At 39.1% G+C, this 15,384-nt stretch overlaps 1 protein-coding gene across 5 annotated transcripts in view; it reads left to right on the forward strand.

Annotated features, from left to right (window-relative positions):
- The first annotated feature begins 1,135 nt into the window (after positions 1-1,135).
- Positions 1,136-15,384, forward strand: part of ECT2L (epithelial cell transforming 2 like) — an 89,833-nt gene continuing 75,584 nt past the window's right edge. For 4 of the 5 annotated variants that reach the window (XM_061428127.1, XM_061428126.1, XM_061428124.1 and 1 more), the window contains exon 1: positions 6,575-11,407. The gene's annotated coding sequence lies outside the window, so the exon portion shown is untranslated. Of the gene's footprint in view, positions 2,222-6,574; positions 11,408-15,384 lie in introns of those variants that run through there. The other variant, XM_061428125.1, reaches the window with a different exon arrangement.

The following is a 15,384-nucleotide window of genomic DNA, read 5'->3' on the forward strand; positions in this document are numbered from 1 at the left end:
GAACTTCCCGAGGATAAGAGAAAAGCAGCCAGTGACTCTAATCTGGAGAGGCTTCTGTCTGATGTGAGTACTGTCCTCTTTTTTTTTAATCTTTTTATAGTCAAAATTTGTATTGAGATAAAATTCACCATTTTAATCATTTTAAAGTATAAGTTCAGTGATTTTTAGTATACTTACAAAGTTGTACAGATATCACCACATCTAATTTCAGAACATTTTCATCACTCCAGAAAGAAAGCCTATACCTCTCCATTCTCCCCTCTCCCCGTCCCACAGCAACCACCAATTTATCTTCTGTCTCTATAGATTTGCCTACTCCGCACATTTCGTATAAATGGAAATTATAAAGTATGTGACTATATATGTCTGGATTCTTTCACTTAGTGTAACGTATACTGTTTTTTAAAGAAAATTTGTTCAAAGGAAATTATATTTACATCTAAGCATATTTTCTGAGATGCTGGCAAATCTAAAAGTAAAAATATTTGCTTCTTTACATATATAAAGGATCTTAAGATATAAAAGTATCTCAAAAGATCCTGGCATGATTAATACATTTCGCATTAATTACTCAGGTGGTAGTTGCATATACATTTGGTGTTTATTGTAATTTAGTCCAGGGTCTCCATAGAACTGTATAACTTTAGGCAATTTAATGTTTTTGTAACTCGGATTTTTCTCTCTGTAAAATAGGGATGGTTAATTCTACTTGCTACTAAAAGCTGAGTATCATGTGAAATCTTTTTGTAATCCATAAAGTTTTTAAAGATTTTGATCATTAAAATGGCAACTTTTTTCTTTTAAAACCTATCAGAGATGATTATAGTTAAGAATGGTTTTAAGAATACTTATAAAGCTTCTTTTTTTATCATATGGTTTTAACTCTTTTCTCATATTCTTATTTCATAAATACTAAAGCTACTTTATTATTATTTTAAGTGATTTTCTCAGTCTAAAACGTTTTGGAAAGTTCTTTAATACTTTGCTTTTTTATTTAAAGAAAGTTTAAATGAGAAATAATTTATTTAATATCTGATTAACAGTTATCTACTTATGATATTTATGTTATAAAAATGAAAATTAAATTTGTTGCTTTGTGTTTACAGCTAGAAGAATTGAATTCTTCCATGTATCCTTTGCTTAGTATCAGCAGTGAAAAGTTTATAGATTGTAATTTTTGGTGAATAGTACTAATCAAGTGAAGAAACCTACTATTATTTACTGGGGCCATTTCTTTTTCCTTTTGGTTTCTAAATGGAATTTCCTAATTGTTTTGTATGCTTAAAATTTGTTTTTCTCTCATTTGTGCCTTACTTTGTGTTGTTTTTAGAATTTTAAAACAAAATTTTAAATATTTTAATCAAAAGAATTAAGAATTAGCCTAGTTGCCATATACATTATTTTGAATCTTAGATTCTTAAGGTAAATGGAAGTTGGATGGTGGACATAATAGACTACACTAAATTTAATATTAGAATTAGATGCATTAAAAAAGGTGTATTATGGGGTTAACTTAAAGGAAATCACCCAGGCACATGTAAAATATTCATGTTTTGACATTCCAATTTAGAGCATTTATTTCAAGAACTTTTTAAAATGTATTTTTGAATGTAGTGATAGGCACAATATGAGGTATGTAAGAATAAAAAAAAATGATCCCGTCTATATAGAATAATTTTAGAAGTAAGGCATCTCTTTGAACCAAATAATGAGATACTGGTAAGGATACTGGTTATAGAGTCAAGAGATTTGATTTTCAAAATTTGATTCCACATTTTGCTAATGTAAATTTTGGTAGATTGTTTAACATCTTAGAGTGTCCTCTGTAATTTGAGATAATTGCTACATGTAATGATGTGTATATGAAAATTTCCAAACTATATGTTATAGACTATATATTTTAAAAATATTTTGCTATTATTGCTATAAAATATACTATTTCTAACTGCTAAATTGTACAATAACAACAATGAAGAAATAGGAAGATATATATATAAATCCAGTAGTAGTAACTAATATCTAACCTTTATTGAATACCTATTATTCGCCAAGTATTATATGAAGCATTTTACATGCATTATCTCATTTGGTCCTCCCCATGAAAGTAGGTGGTTCTACCCTTCATTTTACAGATGAAGAAAATACACTTTTAAGAAGCCACATAAACTGTAGGGAGATATGGATGTGAGATATCATTGTCAAGAAAGACTTTAATACAGTGGTAAGATATGAGTTAATTAGGAGGTGTTTCTCAAGGGATAGTTCCTAGTTCTTTTTTTATATTCTTTTTATAAAAATATTTTTATCTATTTATTTATTTGGCTGCCCTGGGTCTTAGTTGCAACATGTGGGATCTAGTTTCCTGACCAGGGATTGAACCCAGGTCCCTGCGTTGGAAGTGTGGAGTTTTAGCCACTGGACCACCAGGGAAGTCCCTTTTATATTTGTTTTAAGCTTCATATTCTATGCTTTATATTCTTTCTTATATGCTTATGACACATAATTCCTATCCTCTTATCTGAGTTTTTGTTAAATATTTAGACTTATTTGTCTCACCAACTTCCTCAGTTCAACCCCCACATTTAAACAAGGCATGGTGGTAGAGTACAAGAACATGGGCTTTGGATTGCCTGGTTTCAGATCTTGGTAAGCAGCCGTAAACTTGAGCAAAGCCTGGCAACCTTAGTTTCCTCATCATTAATAAATGTTCTCTCTGTAATCATACTTCCCCCTCCTAATTTTCCTCTCTATAATCAGTTGTTTTTGTTCAGTCACTAAGTCATGTCAGACTCTTTGCGATCCCATGGACTGCAGCATGCCAGGCTTCCTTGTCCTTCGCTATCTCTCAGAGTTTGCTCAAACTCATGTCCATTGAGTCAGTGATGCAGTCCCACATTCTTATCCTCTGTTGTCCCCTTCTCCTCCTGTCTTCAATCTTTCCCAGCATCAGGGTCTTTTTAATGAGTTGACTCTTCAAATCAGGTGGCCAAAGTATTGGAGCTTCAGCTTCAGCATCAGTCCTTCCAATTAATATTCAGGATTGATTTCCTTTAGGATTAACTGGTTTGATCTCCTTGCTGTCCAAGGAACTCTCAAGAGTCTTCTCCAGCACCACAATTCAAAAGCATGAATTCTTCAGTGCTCATCCTTCCTTATGGTCCAACTCTCACATCTGTACATGGCTACTAGGAAAACCATAGCTTTGACTATACGGACCTTGGTAGGCAAAATGATGGCTCTGCTTTTTAATATACTGTCTAAGGTTTGTCATAGCTTTCCTTCCTTCTTTTAATTTCATGGCTGCAGTCACTGTCCTCAGTGATTTTGCAGCCCAAAAAGGTAAAATCTATCACTCTTTCTACTTTTTTCCCCATCTGTTTTCCATGAAGTGAAGGGACCAGATGCCGTGATCTTAGTTTTTTGGATGAGTTTCAAGCCACCTTTTTCACTCTCCTCTTTCACCCTCATCAAGAGGTTCTTTAGTTCCTCTTTGCTTTCTGCCATTGGAGTGGTATCATCTACATATCTGAGGTTGTTGATATTTCTCCCAGAAGTCTTGATTGCAGCTTGTGATTCATGCAGCCTGGTATTTCACATGATGTACTCTGCATATAAGTTAAATAAGCAGATCGTCTTGGACATCTGAGTGCCTCCCTGAGCATGTACACTTGGACATTTGGGTAACCCTGAGCCCAACTCATGAATGACAAAACCAGAGAGAGACAACTACAGTTAAAGACTCAAAACCAGTGGGTCTCATTGGCAGAATGCATACTACTTCTACCTTAAAGTGACTGGTCACCCCTTCAGATCAGATCAGATCAGTCGCTCAGTTGTGTCTGACTCTTTGCGACCCCATGAATTGCAGCACGCCAGGCCTCCCTGTCCATCTCCAACTCCTGGAGTTCACTCAGACTCATGTCCATCGAGTCAGTGATGCCATCCAGCCATCTCATCCTCTGTCATCCCCTTCTCCTCTTGCCCCCAATCCCTCCCAGCTTCAGAGTCTTTTCCAATGAGTCAACTCTTTGCATCAGGTGGCCAAAGTACTGGAGTTTCAGCTTTAGCATCATTCCTTCCAAAGAAATCCCAGGGCTGATCTCCTTCAGAATGGACTGGTTGGATCTCCTTGCAGTCCAAGGGACTCTCAAGAGTCTTCTCCAACACCACAGTTCAAAAGCATCAATTCTTCAGCCTTCAGCCTTCTTCACAGTCCAACTCTCACATCCATACATGACCACAGGAAAAACCATAGCCTTGACTAGACAAACCTTTGTTGGCAAAGTAATGTCTCTGCTTTTGAGTATGAGGCCGAGCTGAATGGGGGAGACAGAAGTTGGTTAGTCTTAAGTATGGGTCACCCATTAGAGATGGTTCTCAAAGTGAGGTGTGAAATGATGTTTCATTGTTACAACTTTTAGGAGCACCAGAATGAGGTACATTCAACTATTTTGGGGCATTAAATAGGGGAAGGTGGGTGCAATGCAGTGTTCTTTTTATCCTTTATATTAGGTTCCAGTTGTTAAGCTAAACTTAGGACACATTTGAAAAAAAAGTATTGGGATTTGGACATGACATAGAAAAACTGGTTTCTAATCTACAGGGTATTGGGCTTTGGAAAAGAGAGAAGGAGAGGGAAGAAAATAATTTTTATATATTTCTTTCCCCCATATATATTATGAAAAAAATAATTAAAATATCTTCCCAAAGATTTTAGGTAATTGAAATATATCCCTGGATATCTGTGAGCAGTGTTTTCTGGAATCTACATACAGAAGAAAGAGCAGTTTATTATCTGCTGAGCAATAGATAGGATTGAATAATTTTTATTAGTTATTTAGAGAGCCTTAGAAAAGGCTACAGTCCCTGACAGAACAAGTAGAAAAGTCTCTGCCTGCTAAGAATGATGATAAGTGGTCAAACATAGCCCTGTTATCAGTGCCCCTATTTTTTTAATGTTCAAGATTATTTAAAAATCCTTTCTATTACTATAGCAGATATTGCTAATCAGTCATGGCACTGTCTGCCATTTAACTGGACAGGGACATGAAATTACTTGCTCTCTCTTAATTACAGTTAGTTGTCAGGCATTATCAGTTCTGTTTTATATTCTTTCATTCTCTACCCTCATCACCTGATTCTATAATATTTCAAATTTCTGTTCTCTGGAAACTCTAGAGTTGCACTGTTGAATATGACAACCACTAGCCAGGTTATCTACTGAGCACATGAATTGTGTCCAATATGGATTGAAATATGCTATAAGTATAATGTGCACACCTACTTTCAAAGATTTAGACTGAAAAGAAGAATGTAAAGTATCTTAATGTTTTTATAAAGATTACTCGTGAAATGATAATTTTCTAATTATTAGTATAAATAAGTATATTTTAAAACTGTATCTGTTGCTTTCATTATATTTCTGCTGGACAGTACCGCTGTAGACTTTAGACATTGCCACTAAGTTATTCTTCCTAAAACATCACTTTTATCTTGCCATTCCTGTTTCTTACCAAGTTTTTCACTGTGTCAGACTTTTTAAAGGCTCTCAATAATTTGATCGCAACATATTCGTCCTGTTATGTTTTTCATTATTTTTCATTCCCATCAAGTTGATTCTCTGGATGCTCAAATTTATGCTCACCTTAATGCCTTTGTTCAGGTTGTACTTTCTACCTAGAGTTACTCTGGCCTACCCTTTCTCCTTATCAAATAACACTCAAGCTGACCACATTCATAAAGCATTTTGTTTGTACCTCAGACTAGCATTCTGCCTTGTTTCATCTTATATGTGTTAAATTTCAAGCTTCCAACCGAACGAGAATATCTTTGACAGCAGAGCTCATGTCTGTACATTTTTTGCAAACATCTGCTACACATGTATTGCTAGCATTTAGTTGTCCCCGGTATATCTAGATCATTGTTTGAACTGGGTCTTGAAAAACAGGTGGTAAGTGGATCATATAGGTGAAAGAGGAAAATGAAAGGCAGTGATTAGAAGGATAGGGAATAAACTTTGCAGGAATTCTATCCTATTTCCAGTCTTCTTGAAGAATAGTTCAGAGGATTATAGGAAAGGTTTTAGAACTATGATGATTTTCTTCTATTTTATTCTTTTGGACTTTCAAAAAGAAATTATCTTCCCAAGGATCATAAAGTGGTGTTGTCTTCTCAAGTGAATTTTGTTAATCCAGTAAGTTTTCATATTTTCATATTTACCATGAAGATGATTCTTGCTGCATTAAAGTCATTTTGTACTCTGTTAGAACCAGGAACACAGTCTTGAATCAGTGACTTTAAGTCTTCAAATTCTAGACATAGTAAAATACTTCACTACATTTAAAGACCGTCTTAACCACATCCAAGTTTCTCAATAACAGCATAGGCACTTTCTCTTTAAACATATTTCTTTTTCTAATACCTCTGTCTCTTAGCTCTTGAATGTAATTTCCAGAAATGTAAAAGAAGTACTCATTAGAGAATGAAAATGTTCTTAACTGATGACTTCAGACAGAAACTCCATTTGGCAGATGCACAAGATGTTCCAAATACTTCCACCAGCTAAAATAAAATTCAGTTGCTGTCTCGTGGTTTGAAGAAAAGCAGCACTATTTACTTTTCCAGCTGAATCCAGTAGCAGAATCATCTTCCACAATAAGGAATTAAAGTAATTAAAGTGCAAATACAGTGATTGCTTTCACATGCTGCTTTTAGTAAACTTGACTTGCCATAATTCACCTAACTGGAGGTCTAGGCCTTGTTGAAGGCTTAATCAGGAAATGTGATACAGAGCTTTTGCTGCTATGCTTAATATTGTTGCCTTACGGGTTTATACTTGAAATGCACTGTGCTAAATGTTGATGGGGCTGAAGGATTTATCCTTCCTGAGCTCATCAGACTTATTCCACTGTTGATAAGTTGATGATGCACAGGCTTTTTGTGGCAGCCCAGCTTCAGTTTACATTAGACAATCAGTACACACACCTGGTGTGTTTTCCAGTGGCCAGTGACAACAAAATGTTGAATGAATATTTGTGAAATTTGCTATTTTTAATAAAGTGATTGTTTTAAATTAAAAACAGTCTCTCTGTTTTAGATAAACTTACAGTCTTCAGTCTGGGAATACAAGGGCTGGCTCAATCCTCAAAGGGTAAACTGTATTTAGAAAATTGAGGTTCTGTACCTTTCTTGCAAACCTTGTACCTTGTGCACATTTAAATATTGATATAGTGAAAAGGAGCCTAGGCTTTGATCTTACTTAGACCTTGGTTTGAATCTCCATTCTGCCCCTTAGCTTTAGGTTCATGTGTGTTTACTCAGTTTGTGTTTTTTTTAACCTAGAAAAATGTGGTTAATAACCAGCTTGTAATGACTGTACTGAGGAAGTAAAACATGTACATATAAGATCTTTAGCACAATAGTTGACACCAGTAATGTTCAGCAGTCAGTACTTATTAATATTAACATTAGCTTTTAAACAATATGTGAACCATGAACTTCCAGATGTTCAAGCTGGTTTTATTTATTTATTATTTTATTATTATTATTATTTTTTACTTTACAATACTGTATTGGTTTTGCCATACTCAAGTTGGTTTTAGAAAAGGGAGAGGAACCAGAGATCAAATTGCCAGCATCCACTGGATCATCAAAAAAGCAAGAGAGTTCCAGAAAAACATCTATTTCTGCTTTATTGACTATGCCAAAGCCTCTGACTGTGTGGATCACAATAAACTGTGGAAGATTCTGAAAGAGATGGGAATACCAGACCACCTGACCTGCCTCTTGAGAAACCTGTATGCAGGTCAGGAAGCAACAGTTAGAACTGGACATGGAACAACAGACTGGTTCCAAATAGGAAAAGGAGTACATCAAGGCTGTATATTGTCACTCTGCTTATTTAACTTATATGCAGAGTACATCATGAGAAATGCTGGGCTGGAGGAAGCACAAACTGGAATCAAGATTGCCAGGAGAAATATCAATAACCTCAGATATGCAGACACCACCACCCTTATGGCAGAAAGTGAAGAAGACCTAAAGAGCCTCTTGATGAAAGTGAAAGAGGAGAGTGAAAAAGTTGGCTTAAAGCTCAACATTCAGAAAACTAAGATCATTCAGAAAACTTAAAGCTCAACATTCAGAAAACTAAGATCCTAGTCTCCAGGTCCCATCACTTCATGGGAAATAGATGGGGAAACAGTAGACACAGTGGCTGACTTTATTTTTCTGGGCTCCAAAATCACTGCAGATGGTGACTGCAGCCATGAAATTAAAAGATGGTTACTCCTTGGAAGGAAAGTTATGACCAACCTAGACAGCATATTAAAAAGCAGAGACATTACATTGCCAACAAATGTCCGTCAAGACTATGGTTTTTCCAGTGGTCATATATGGATGTGAGAGTTGGACTATAAAGAAAGCTAAGCACTGAAGAATTGATGCTTTTGAACTGTGGTGTTGGAGAAGACTCTTGAGAGTCCCTTGGACTGCAAGGAGATACAACCAGTCCATCCTAAAGGAGATCAGTCCTGAGTGTTCATTGGAAGGACTGATGTTGAAGCTGAAACTCCAATACTTTGGCCACCTGATGCGAAGAACTGACTCATTTGAAAAGACCCTGATGCTGGGAAAGATTGAGGGCAGGAGGAGAAGGGGAAGACAGGATGAGATGGTTGGATGGCATTACCGACTCGACAGACATGGGTTTGGGTGGACTCCAGGAGTTGGTGATGGACAGGGAGGCCTGGTGTGTTGTGGTTCATAGGGTCACAAAGAGTTGGACACAACTGAGTGACTGAACTGAACTGATTGAAATAATTCATATGCCATAAAAATTTTCCCTTTTTAAAGTGTATAATTCAGTGGTTTTTAGTAGATTCAGAGTTGTGCATCCATCACCATGATTTAATTCTAGCTAGAACATTTTCATCACCTCAGAAAGAAACTCATTAGCAGTCACTCCCTATCTCCCAAACCCTTCAGCACTTGGCAACAGTAATCTACTTTTTGTTTCCATGGATTTGCCAATTCTGGACATTTTCTATCAATGGAATTATACCATACACAGCTTTTGTGACTGGTTTCTTTAACTCCTATAATGTTTTCAAGATTTCAAGTTTCATCCATGCTGTAGCATGTATCAATACTTCTTTTCCTGGCTGAATCATGTTCTATTGTATTGATATGCCACATTTTGTTTATTCACTTGTAGCTCACTTGCCTTCACCTTGTAAAATAGGCCCATGCTTCTTCCACCTAGTCTCCAGGCCACAGAAACAAGCACCTAAATGGAGACGGGGGAGGGCAGGGACCCACTGGACACTATTTTTAAAAAATCTAAATTTCAGTAAATTTTGGCATTCTGAGTTGAAAGAATTTTGGTCAGTTTATCTAATCAGCTTTTTAATACCCCTTTTAAAAATGAGAAAGTCACCAGAGCATTAAATGCAACCTTCAAAACTTTTCTGTTGGGATTAGCGGATAGGGATTCCAGGGGCAAGAGCATCCTAGGTCTGACAGAGCAAAAGGAAACTCTGTCATTTGACATGTTTTTCTTGGATGAGTCCTGAGACAGAGTAAAGAAAAAGCTGTTTCCTGTGGCTTAGTGACAGAGCAGTAGATTGACCTTGTTTGTTCAGTTGGTTCATTGGTCCTTTGTGTCAAGGAACTCCATGTGGGTCTCAGGTGACAGATTTTTAGTTTATCTAATTTGTATCCTTTCACACAACTTAAACATGTTAAAAGACAACAGGAAAAAAACATGAGGTACTTGGATTAGAACAAAACCTAATTATAAAATTTATTATACAGATGTTAGTATTTACTTTCCCAGGTGGCGCTAGTGGTAAAGAACCTGGGCTGCCAATGCAGGCGGTCCTAGAGAAGCAGGAGATGCAAGAGACAAAGGTTCAATCTCTTGGCGGCTGGAGAAGGAAATGGTAACCCACTTCAGTATCCTTGCCTGGAGAATCCCTTGGACTGAGGAGCCTGGTGGGCTACAGTCCATAGGGTCTCATAGAGTCAGACACAACTGAAGCGACTTAACACACATGTTTACTGTAGAAAATTTTTACTTAAAATTGGATTTTTTTAAAGTACTACCAGAGCAAACCATTTAACATTTGTTCACATACTTCCCGGAGAAGGCAATGGCAACCCACTCCAGTACTCTTGCCTGGAAAATCCCATGGACGGAGGAGCCTGGTGGGCTGCGGTCCATGGGGTCGCTGCGAGTCAGGAACGACTGAGCGACTTCACTTTCACTCTTCACTTTCACTTTCCTGCATAGGGGAAGGAAATGGCAACCCACTCCAGTGTTCTTGCCTGGAGAATCCCAGGGACGGGGGAGTCTGGTGGGCTGCCGTCTATTGGGTCGCACAGAGTCGAACACGACTGAAGCGACTTAGCAGCAGCAGCAGCAGCACACACTTCCAGAGTTCTTAAACATTTATTTACAAAAATTAAAGTGAAAGAAAATGTAGTCCCCCAGTAGTATCCGACTCTTTGCGATCCCATGGACTGTAGCCCGTCAGACTTCTCTGTCAGTGAAATTCTCCAGGGAAGAATACTGGAGTGGGTAGCCATTCCCTTCTCCCTGGGATCTTCCCGACCCAGGGAGCCAACTCAGGTCTCCCAGATGGCAGGCAGATTCTCTACCATCTGAGCCACCAGGGGACTCGAAAAATTACAAAAATTAGGTGGCACAATTCATATAGTTTTCTAACATAGTTTTCATGTGAACATCTTTCCTTGGTGGTAACTGTTCATCTACATATTAAAAAAAAAGCTTCACAATAAATACTTAAAGGCATTTTGACCAGAATCAATAAAAATTTATCAAGAAGGATATTGTTCAGGCTTTGGTATCTCTTGTATAATGTGAAAATTGGCAATAGGTATTAAAATAATAGGACGATTTGCTGAAGATTAAGAAATCCCACCGTTTGCATCACACAGCCTTAAAGTTACTGACTTTCTTGGAGACCAAGCAAACATGGGTTCAATATCCAAGTCTCCTGTTGGGGTTTGGCTCCTCTGCTCTTCGTCTTCAGGGGCTTCTAGGACTATAGCGATTCCTGGGATCCTGTCACAAATTCCCTGGAGAGTGACAAAGGAGCAGGATCGCCGACCTGGCCAGAATCCGGTGCAGCCCTGATGATGGGGGTGTTGTTCGCCCGGCTTCTAGTTCCCCAGCAGGGACAGCTGGCCACCCGGTCCCGATACCAGTGCTGCCGGGCCGCCTGCGGGACGGGGCGGGGCCGTGTTGTTGGGACTCTATGGAAACGGCGCGCTGCCGGCCCCCGCCCCTTCCCCGGGCTGCGGCCGGCGTCCTGCTCTCGCCCCTCCACGCGATCCAAAGAGGAGGCAACCGCCAGAGGCCGGGTCTTTCCGCCACCGCCTGGAGGTAAAGCCCTTGCCTTCCGTGCCGCATAGCTTTTGCTTGGGGCCGTCGGGGTTCAGCGCCTGGGCGGTTAAGTTCCCGATGCAGCCTCGGGAAGACCCTAAGCTGCGCCCTCTCTGGGCTCCCCTTCCGTGGCCTTGGGGAACCAGCGCCCAGAAGTGGCGCTTGGGAGGAATGAAACTATCCCTGCCTAGGGTCAGGTTTGAACTGGGCCGTTGTCAGTAAACTCTTAGCTTCTGCAGAGCACGCATTTGGGGGTAGAGATGAAGTCACGTTCTTTAGCACTTCGGAAAACACTGATTTTCGTAGGATTCTGAACTCACTCACAACGACTCCTACCCTTTGTTGGCTAGTTCTCGCCCTCTTCCTTCCGCGGAGTCAGAAATGTGGAGAGTGGAAGGGGTGGGCGTGGGGTAGCAAAGGAGAAACACAAAGAACCTGCGAGTACAGTTCATGGTTAGAACTGCATAGTTTTGAAAAGTTAATATGCTGAGATTTGATGAATAAGATTATATTCGTAAATAGGTCAATAGGATCAAATCATGGTACTTAATATTTATCCTTTTAAAAATACGTATGCTGTACTTATTAATAAATCTTGCCATATACCAGAACAGAATATCCAGACATCGCTTGTATTCAAGTGCAGCTCAACCCGTGTAATTGTTTTCAAGCCCATCTTGACCTTTGTGCACCATAAGAACCTCAAAAATCGTGCTCCAAAAACCATTATTTCCATGAAAGAAAGTAAGGCTTGAGACGTGAAAGTTTTAGAACAACAATAATTGTTTGTTTTTTTTCTCAAATGAATTTAAATAGTACAGTCGCTTGTTATAATTTTAATGTTTATAACTGTAAACTTCTCTATCAGTGAGCAAATTCATCATTTGAATATGTCCAGTTTGGGCTCATGGGTTTCCCCGGTGGCTCAGGGGTAAAGAATCTGCCTGCAACTCAAGAGACGTGGGTTTAATCCCTGAGTTGGGAAAATCCCCTGGAGGGGAGTCCATGGCAACCCACTCCAGTATTCTTGCTGGAGGATCCCATGGACAGAGGCGCCTGGCAGGCTGCAGTCTATAGGGTCGAAAAGCATAGGACACTACTGAAGCCACTGAGCAGCAGCAGTTTTGGCTCACAAGTATGGTATTTCCTATCCCCTTCTATGCTATTAATAGGGCAGATTTCCTCAAAACATGCTGTTATTTTCATCATTTATTTGTGCATTTAATAAAAATTATATACAAGTTGACATTCAAGTGTCGTTTTTACATGCCCTGCATATTGGACATTTAACTAGAATTATCTTTCATTTCTATTTTTTCATGAATCACACTCTTTCTCTACACCTGTTCTTTTTGCAGTCTTTAGAACCATACAACCCAAGAGGAGGCATATTTAAAGAATCAAAATTTAGATAATAAATGAGTCATTGTACAACTTGCAGTGTGAATTGACAAAGTACTCAAATGTAGGTACCTCTGTGCCAGGGAACAATGTTTTGTTTCCAGTTTCCACTCCAAGTCAGTGTCTTGTCCTGTGGAGCAGAACCAGAGTAATTGACATTCCTCCAACTGTGTAATCAGTCACCTGTGGAAACATAGTTAAGACAACATGGTTCTGATTTAGCCCAGTGATGATTTATAGCTCTCTGTATGGACTGGTGATTGTCCAGCCCTTTCACCCTTTAATCTGACTTTGATTATCATATGAATCACCCCCTTTTCTTTCACTAAGCATGGAGGTACCAGTGTCAATTGCTAAGTTTCTAATAGATATGTCAGTTATAAAGAATAGTCAGTCACGGAATAGAAAGTATGTTTCCAAATTAACCCATAGTGGTCATATATCAAATTAAAGTTACACTCACATATTAGGAAAAATCCAGTATAATCTTTAAATTTGATAGCCAATTACTGCCTGTGTGTCCATAGATGATTTTCTTTACCCTGTTCTTCTTGTCTGTAATCAAACTCTCAAGGTGAATATGAGAAATATATGAGCTTATGTGTAGGAAAGAGTGAGTAGCACCGTGCCAGAGTAGCTGTTCGAAAAAAGGATAGTAAATACAGTATTTATGACATGTTCCCCTCCCCACTTTGGTTTTGTTACTTATTATGTTTGTTGGATCCAGTTACACACAAGAAGAGGTACAGACTCAGTTCAGTCACTCAGTCCTGTCCGACTCTTTGGGACCCCATGAATCACAGCACGCCAGGCCTCCTGTCCATCACCAACTCCCGGAGTCCACCCAAACCCAGATCCATCGAGTCGGTGATGCCATCCAGCCATCTCATCCTCTGTCGTCCCCTTCTCCAGCCCTCAATCTTTCCCAGCATCAGGATCTTTTCAAATGAGTCAGCTCTTCGCATTAGGTGGCCAAAGTATTGGAGTTTCAGCTTCAGCATCAGTCCTTCCAATGAATATTCAGGACTGATCTCCTTTAGGATAGACTGGTTGGATCTCCTTGCAGTCCAAGGGACTCTCAAGAGTCTTCTCCAACACCACAGTTCAAAAGCATCAATTCTTCAGTGCTCAGCTTTCTTTATGGTCCAACTCTCACATCCATACATGACCACTGGAAAAACCATAGCCTTGACTAGACGGACCTTTGTTGACAATGTCTCTGCTTTTGAATATGCTATCTAGGTTGGTCATAACTTTCATTCCAAGAAGTAAGCGTCTTTTAATTTCATGGCTGCAATCACCATCTGCAGTGATTTTGAAGCCCAGAAAAATAAAGTCTGACACTGTTTCCACTGTTTCCCCATCTATTTCCCACGAAGTGATGGGACCGGATGCCATGATCTTCACTTTCTGAATGTTGAGCTTTAAGCCAACTTTTTTGCTCTCCTTTTTCACTTTCATCAAGAGGCTCTTTATTTCTTCACTTTCTGCCATAAGGGTGGTGGTGTCTGCATATCTGAGGTTATTGATATTTCTCCTGGCAGTCTTGATTCCAGTTTGTGTTTCCTCCAGCCCAGCATTTCTCATGATGTACTCTGCATATAAGTTAAATAAGCAGGGTGACAATATACAGCCTTGACGTACTCCTTTTCCTATTTGGAACCAGTCTGTTGTTCCATGTCTAGTTCTAACTGTTGCTTCCTGACCTGCATATATATTTCTCAGGAGGCAGGTCAGGTGGTCTGGTATTCCCATCTCTTTCAGAATCTTCCACAGTTTATTGTGATCCACACAGTCAAAGGCTTTGGCATAGTCAATAAAGCAGAAATAGATGTTTTTCTGGAACTCTCTTTCTTTTTCCATGATCCAGAGGATGTTGGCAATTTGATCTCTGGTTCCTCTCCCTTTTCTAAAACCAGCTTGAACATTGGGAAATTCACGGTTCACATATTGCTGAAGCCTGGCTTGGAGAATTTTGAGCGTTACTTTGCTAGCATGTGAGATGAGTGCAATTGTGTGGTAGTTTGAGCATTCGTTGGCATTGCCTTTCTTTGGGATTGGAATGAAAACTGACCTTTTCCAGTCCTGTGGCCACTGCTGAGTTTTCCAAATTTGCTGGCATATTGAAGTACAGCACTTTCACAGCATCGTCTTTCAGGATTTGAAATAACTCAGCTGGAATTCCATCACCTCCACTAGCTTTGTTCATAGTGATGCTTCCTAAGGCCCACTTGACTTTACATTCCAGGATGTCTGGCTCTAGTTGAGTGATCACACCATCGTGATTATCTGGGTCGTGAAGATCTTTTCTGTACAGTTCTGTGTATTCTTGCCACCTCTTCTTAATATCTTCTGCTTCTGTTAGGTCCCTACCATTTCTGTCCTTTATCGAGCCCATCTTTGCATGAAATGTTCCCTTGGTATCTGATTTTCTTGAAGAGATCCCTAGTCTTTCCCATTCTATTGTTTTCCTCTCTTTCTTTCCATTGATCACTAAGGAAGGCTTTCTTATCTCTCCTTGCTATTCTTTGGAACTCTGCATTCAAATGGGTATATCTTTCCTTTTCTCCTTTGCT

The sequence above is a fragment of the Bos javanicus genome, chromosome 9 (assembly GCF_032452875.1).
Source record: "Bos javanicus breed banteng chromosome 9, ARS-OSU_banteng_1.0, whole genome shotgun sequence".
Taxonomy (NCBI): Eukaryota; Metazoa; Chordata; class Mammalia; order Artiodactyla; family Bovidae; genus Bos; species Bos javanicus.